The sequence below is a fragment of the Siniperca chuatsi genome, linkage group LG23 (genome assembly GCF_020085105.1).
Source record: "Siniperca chuatsi isolate FFG_IHB_CAS linkage group LG23, ASM2008510v1, whole genome shotgun sequence".
Lineage (NCBI taxonomy): Eukaryota > Metazoa > Chordata > Actinopteri > Centrarchiformes > Sinipercidae > Siniperca > Siniperca chuatsi.
In genome coordinates this window covers 10,978,946-10,986,246 of record NC_058064.1, presented here as the reverse complement: position 1 = coordinate 10,986,246, position 7,301 = coordinate 10,978,946, and positions in this window count along the sequence as shown.

Genomic DNA, 7,301 nt, shown 5'->3' with positions numbered 1-7,301 from the left:
GACCCATCTGAACATTTTATCTTGCACTCTGCACATTTATTCTAACAAGATTTAGCTGCATAGGTTTACTGTAAGCTGCCAATTTAGCCTATTTTGTTACCCTAATGACTACATTTCAAGGCCATACAGTACTTATGACAATTGGTTTTGTATTAGTGCAGAATGTAGTCTACAGCACATGCACACACACACTGGTGCAGGCAGGCACACACATGCTGATAATGCCGGCTTCCCGCAGTTATTTTCCTCAGTGAAAAGGAGCGAAATTTGGGGGGGAAAATCAAAGTAAATTCTGGGATTGAAATCCCTCAAACAAAAAGTCTTAAGTATAAAGTATCTGCAAATACTTAGCTTTAACATGATTTGATAATAGTTTTGTATTACCACTGACTTCCCTCACACCATTTCAGCTGACCTAATACACCTAAACCGACCCATGAGGGATTTCCAAGAGGTAAAAACAAACAGAGAATTATTATTTGAGGCATTCTCCATGTTTAATCACATTTGTCTTCCTCTCCTCGCCTCTCAAGCATTCCCTTCTTATGCAATTACAGTTCAGAACCAAACCACCATGTCATATTTAACCTACTCCTCAACCCGCAGGGAGAGGGACCTCATTTAAGTTAATTGCCTCCAATTTGGACTGTTACCAGGAGTGAGAACATTTGAAGATATGTTTGGCCCGAGTAGAAAAATGGGTTTCTAACAGGTCTGTAGGGAGACATATGGAACCACAGAGCGAAGGACAAAATTAGAAGGTGGAGAATGAAAGTTTACAGTTTAAGATCAGGTGAAATCTGTCAAACTAGACATTAACTGAGAATAACAGACTGGACTCTTTACTGACACTGTCTGGTAGAAGGATGTACTGCTCAGTGATTTGGCACTGATCTCCATACTGTACAATGCCACAGCAGTTAAGACAATGTCTTTATTAGATATGTTAAGTTCCATTCACTATATTATACATACTTTGAATGAACTTTATCACTGCTGAAGGCATATCCCTGTATAACACTACCTATATTTCATCATATTTGCTGCAATATTGAAGCAAAGACACAAGATTAAAACAATTCAAATGTTCACTAGCAACAAGATGTTCATTTAGTGGTATTGCACATAAGCAATGTAAAAAGGTTTACTCTCTTGAATCCAGGCTTCTTAAGATGAAATACCAGGGTGTGTAGCCAAGGTGAGCAGTCCCTTAATATAGTTAATTATTTCTTTTAATTTCACATAAAAATATCTGCATGAACATCCTACATCCTACAATGCACTGTGGACCCAAACAGTATGCATCTACAAAACTTAGTCCATTTTTTCTCTCAAGATGCACACACTCACATCGAAGCACAGAGAGAGAGAGAGCTGCATGCAGTGTCATAGAGAAGGGAAGTGACAGGTTCACTGTTGCAACATGAGATCCCTTAAAGCACATCCTCTGACACACAAACACCCACATATACACAGCAGACACACTGAGTTACTGGCATACCAGTTGTAATTCAAGAGTTCAGACTTGAGTGAAGTTGTCACATGCTGAAGAAGAAAGAAGAAACTACCGTATGTGTTCCTTGATCAAGGCATTCAACCAGCTGCTTCACTTGTTGAATTTAGTTGGACTAAGAAGCTCTTTGTGTCTTTACATGTGTGCAAAGCAGAAGTAGAATGACATGAAATAAGTCAAATGTTAGTGCAGGGAAGTTTTTATTCAGTATCCACAATGATTCTCCAAACCTCTAATTTGAATTGTTAAATGACCATTTGTTGTTTTTGTTTTCGTAAATAATGAAAACAATAGCTGATTCTCTCTCAGAGCGGACACCCACAGCCAGCATCTCACACGTGTCAAAGCCGAGGAGGCCGGGAGCTTCTGTGTATACTGGATACATGAACTCAATTCAATTCAGTTCAGTTCAGTTCGGCTTTATTGGCATGAGAAACAGATGTTAACATACATACCATACATAAACAGAAGAAATTTGCTATTAAGATGTATACAGATAAGTAAGATAATAATAATAAAAATTGGAGACTTGCAGTTCAAATACAAGTAAGTAAAAACTATATAAACACTGCAACATTTTTTTATGAGTGTGTGTGTGTGTGTGTGTGTGTGTGTGTGTGTGTGTGTGTGTAGGTCATTCACTGTCCCTCAGGTTGTGGCATGTTGATACATATTGGGCAGCAAAATCTGCCCTGTCTCTTTCTCCTAGGAGTATTTTTCATTTTGAGAGGTCATTTAGCTCTTTGGAAGTTGAACTTGTTAAAGTAAATGTTCCTTATTTCATTGAATGTTTTACATTGTAGGAGGAAGTGCATCTCTGTCTCAACCATCCTTATTTAATTAACTCCTTGTTCTGCAAAGGTTGTCCTATTTTTTTTTCATGTTCAGAGGCTGTCCCACATTCAAGGCTAAGGGGTAAGAGCGATCGTGCTTTTACAGTAGCCGCCCCAAACCTTTGGAACAGTTTACCATTTTCAATTAAGTGTTCCCCCTCTGTAGACACTTTTAAGGCTAAACTCAAGACTTTCTCAGGCCTTTGAGTGCCCTTAATGGTTTTATGCCTCACCTTTACTCCTCTGTGTTTTAAAATTCTCCTTTACCTATTTATTTGTGTATGGGATAGTATTTTTATGCTGGCTACCATGTTATGGGATTTTATGTTAAGTTATTGCACAGCACTTTGGTTGTTTTTAAATATGCTTTATAAATAAACTTGATTTGATAAAGCCACCTCACAAATTAATTGAATTAAATCAGTCAGTTTAATGTCAGATATTATGTAGGACTTATTATGCAAGACAGAGGAGTACGAAAATAGATATGTGTCACAAATGTAAGGCTGAGATGACGAAGACAAAGAAGAATGTGCGTCTTGGAAGAGAAATGATATGCACGACATTCTGGGTTTTGATTTCCAGGTAGATAACGAGTGTTTACATTCTGATCATAGATAGAGAGAAAACTCCTCAGACACAATGCAGAAAATATCTCACAGGAATGTCATTCATTTTGTTATGTCACACTGTCAAATTGTACTTTTAATGTGCTCATGAGGCCTAACAAGGCTTGAACAAAGTAAAAGAAAGAAAGAGATATGCAATGAGATAGCACACAGAGAGAAGTGCCTGTGTGTTTGTTTTAGAGAAGGGGGTGGGGGGGGGTGTGTGTGCTAATTTTGCCTACCTGAGAGCTGAGTTTCAATGAGTTCTCCAACCTGTTGTAACTTGTTAGGAAGGACAAATTCTCACTGACACGGGTCACACTTGGTCCTTTAACAGAAGAGACAATCTGTCAGTTCTCTAACCTGCATCCACACACACACACATACATGCACACACATACGTACATTTGCAGAAATGCAGGGACAGACAAGAAACCATGGAGTAACATGCAATGACAGGTTTTCACATACACACAGACAGAGAAATGGAGATAATACCATGACCTTTTGAAAAATGGGGAAAGATCTCTGGAAACACATTTTTTAGTGCAACATGAACATTTATCCATCCAGAACTGATTGATGACAGCTGAAGTGCTGGAGAAGAGTTTGCATGATTGCATGCCAGGAGGTAGAACAGCACACACAGATAAAAACACACACAGCCATGTCAGCAGCCTTTCTTTGCATATTTCCCATCTACATATTCTTGGTTATACTTCACTCTCAAGCCTCCTCTTTTGCAGGACCAGAACCAGACCTTTACATGCATTCCCTCACCACACACATATCCATTATAATGTTAGTATCACAATGTGAGAAAGGAGAGTAAGAACAGACTGTGCTACAGCACTTTAAACAACCTCCCTCTGTAAATGCAAATGAATAAACAGTATTTTGAACAGTGTTTCAATAATAATGTTTCTTTACCACAAAGGTCAACTGGAAACAAATCTGAAAAGAAAATGTTCTTAAAATGTCTTACTTTTATCAGTGAGGCATGAAGATAATATAACATATTTTTTTTGTAAGAGAGACAATATAGCCAAAGGGAGGCTAAGCAGTGAGCAATTATGCAAACTAGATTTTTTTTTATAAGAATTTCTGAATTTATTTTACATTAATTTGTTGAACTTCCTCACCACTTTCATTCAAAATAGTGCTGTCTTTTTGATTTAAAAAAATGAGCAAGGGTGCAATTTCAAGTGGAGGATTGCATCCTGTTTTTGAATCAGAATGAGTCCAATATAATAATATAATAATCCAGTAGTTAATGTAAACATAACTGCTGAAGGTTGGCAGGCATTAGTGTTGGCATGACTTCAATCACCTATTCATTGGACAATAGATTACAAACTATGTAAATTCTATTCTATCTTCTATCCTAAAAACACTGCATGCCAACATGTTTCTTTAGAAATCATAAAATCCATCACAGAGTTCTGTGGAAGACAGAAAAACAAGTTGGACACAGCAAAACCGATTAAAGTTTAGATTGCAGTGTGTTTTACAGAAGGAGAGATAAAACTAGGCAACTGGGTGACTGAGAGAAAATGACAAAAGGGGAAGAGCTCAGTGAGTGAAAGCTCACTTTCAATAGACTCAAACTTTTGGGTTTCAGTGTGACTTGCAGTCCAATGATTGCAACGCTGGAATAAGCTTCAGTTTCTTCTAGATTGCTCAAATACATTATAAGCCACTGATAGTTAATTCCTGAGTCAGCCAAAGATTTTTACCAGCAAAGTGTGATTCACACTGATATGTTCTGCACTGCTGGGCACATGGCAACTTCCACAGGAACAGAAATGTATCATTTAGGAAGTTGTGATAGTTGTAAGGTTAAAGTTCAACATTTTGGGAGTAAGGCTCATTCGCTTTCTTGCTGAGAACAAACAAGATATAACATGTTAACTGGTGAGCTTTATAGATGCTGCTAGGCAGATTTCGTTACCTTTGGACAGAGCCAGGTTAGCTGTTTCCCCCTGTTTCCAGTCTTTGTGCTAAGCTAAGCTAACTGATTGCTGGCTAGCTTATTGACCAAACAAATACGAGACCACAATCAATCTTCTCATGTAAGTCTCAGCAAGAAAGCGAACAAGCGCATTTCCCAAAATGTAAAACTATTCCTTTAAAAATCCTCTCTTTTAGAGTATAGGGAAATTAGTTGTACAGTATAGCGGCGTGAGGTCAGAGTGTCTCTTACATGAGCTGATAGAAATGAGGATTTATCATGGTGCAGCTCGGGTCTCTTGTCACCTCACTGAAGCCTCATGCTTTGCAGCTACTTTGAGAGTAGTCGCCAGTGCTGTGTGTGCTGTGCGTGTTCCACTCCCTAAACTATGGGGACCAAAATGTTGTAGGATAGCATTCTGCCTTCAGGTCAGCCCAGGTACAGATACAGGTCAGGACAGAGAGAGAGAGAGAGAGAGAGAGTAGAATGAATAATTCATTCTGACAGAGTAATTTTCAGTTGGGGGCAGTTTTACAGCTTACTGAAGGAAGAGGCAAAGGTGTGTCGAGGTGCGTGTGTGTGTGTACTGAAGAAATGCTGAGGCCAAACTCTTGTTGTCAGTTGAAAATACCTACATACCAAGCTGTTAACATCACATACACACACGCACAAACACATGTATGCTGTTTGACAGGATTTTGGTGTAGACAATATTTTGTCCTATTGCTGACCAATAATTGTCAACGCAGAACAATGTGATGCTCTTACATGCATGGCCAATCCATGAGTCCAATTTAATAAATAGAATAGGAAGTATTTAAATATACATTTACATTATACATCAAATTTACCTTTAATTGCTTTATATAGTTGTAGTTTTCGGGCACATGCCACCTGTTCAGCCAGGAGTTTTATGTTGAATGAGACATCTGTGACATGTGAAATGTCAAACACATAACCTAAATAAGGCCTAATTTAAATAAAATGTATCATTATGTGTGATACATCCTAAATAAGGGCATAAGAGGGATTATAAAATGAAATGAAACAAAATATTGCTTGCACAGTGAATCCCTCAGTCTGCCAACGTACAAACCATGCGGTAGTTGGTGGACTATCTGTTGGCAGTTGTAAATATACTGTATTTGATGCATTCAGTGATGTCTCTGTGTATTTTCCAAAAGTGTGTTCAGTCCTGACTTGCTGTCATGTTGTTGTGGCAACCTCACATTTAGTTTCACCGCCTTAAGCAAAGTGCAAGACAAACATGTGCAGCATGTGTGCACACAGGGAAAAGAGCACCCCACCACACACACACACACACACACACACATACTCCTTTTCAGGTCAGGAATCAGGACCCACATTGAATGAGTTGCTCTGTACTGAAACACACAAGCTAATATTAACCTCCTGGTGGTCATGTGAAGATCCAAAACAACAAGTCCATGACCCCATTAGCGTCCCTGCCTACTGGTTAACAAACGCTGCATTATTTGAGTCTCAGATATGAAAAAATCCATAGCGACTCTTTATCATTTCAGGAGCGTTTGCTGATTGCATAGCAGCAATACTGAGCAGATTATCTTGCTGTTAACAGTGGAAGCTTAGATAACAGCTATATTTGATAAGATACGGCAATGACTGTATACATTAGTCAGTGAGGTGTGCAGCCCATAGGTCATTTGTATGGCGTTTTCACAGTGGTTACTTTTGTAAAAGAACATTTGCATGAGTATCTGGAGGAAGTGTGAAGTATGTTTCTTAATTAGTAAAGATACGCAGTTTTGTTAAACAAAAAAGGCTATTGTGTGAGCCAACTGCTAATGTAAAAGTCCTCACCATTTCAGGGAAAATTAGTCATTATTTTAAACAAAAAGGATAATTACAAGCTTACATTTTGAGGAAGAAATGTGACTGATTTTGGGACCCACTTTAATTTTGCCATTTTCTTTTCTTTTCTCTTTTCAGTTTAAAATTCCCTATTTATTGATATTTATTCATTCTTCTATTACTGCTGTGCAAAATCCTCTGTCTCATAATCATCTCAATAAGCTACACTTAATTTTAATTAACAGTTCATGTACTATTACTTTATACCGTATTATTATCATCAACCGGTAAACCAACTTTGTACTTCACACTGATTTTTATTTTATACTTATACCTACTTGGTACTTATTTTATTTTCTGACCTGTATTATAGTGTATTATATTTTTTGCTTAGTACTTCTATTCCTGTGTGCATTGACCTGATAGTGAGCTGCTGTAACAAAAGAGTTTCCCCTCAGGGATCAATAAAGTGTTTCTGATTCTGAAAAGCCAATTAATTTAAAAAACAGTTGAATCCCTGACAGATCATTTGATGAACAGGTGGCAGCTATATCTCAGACTGG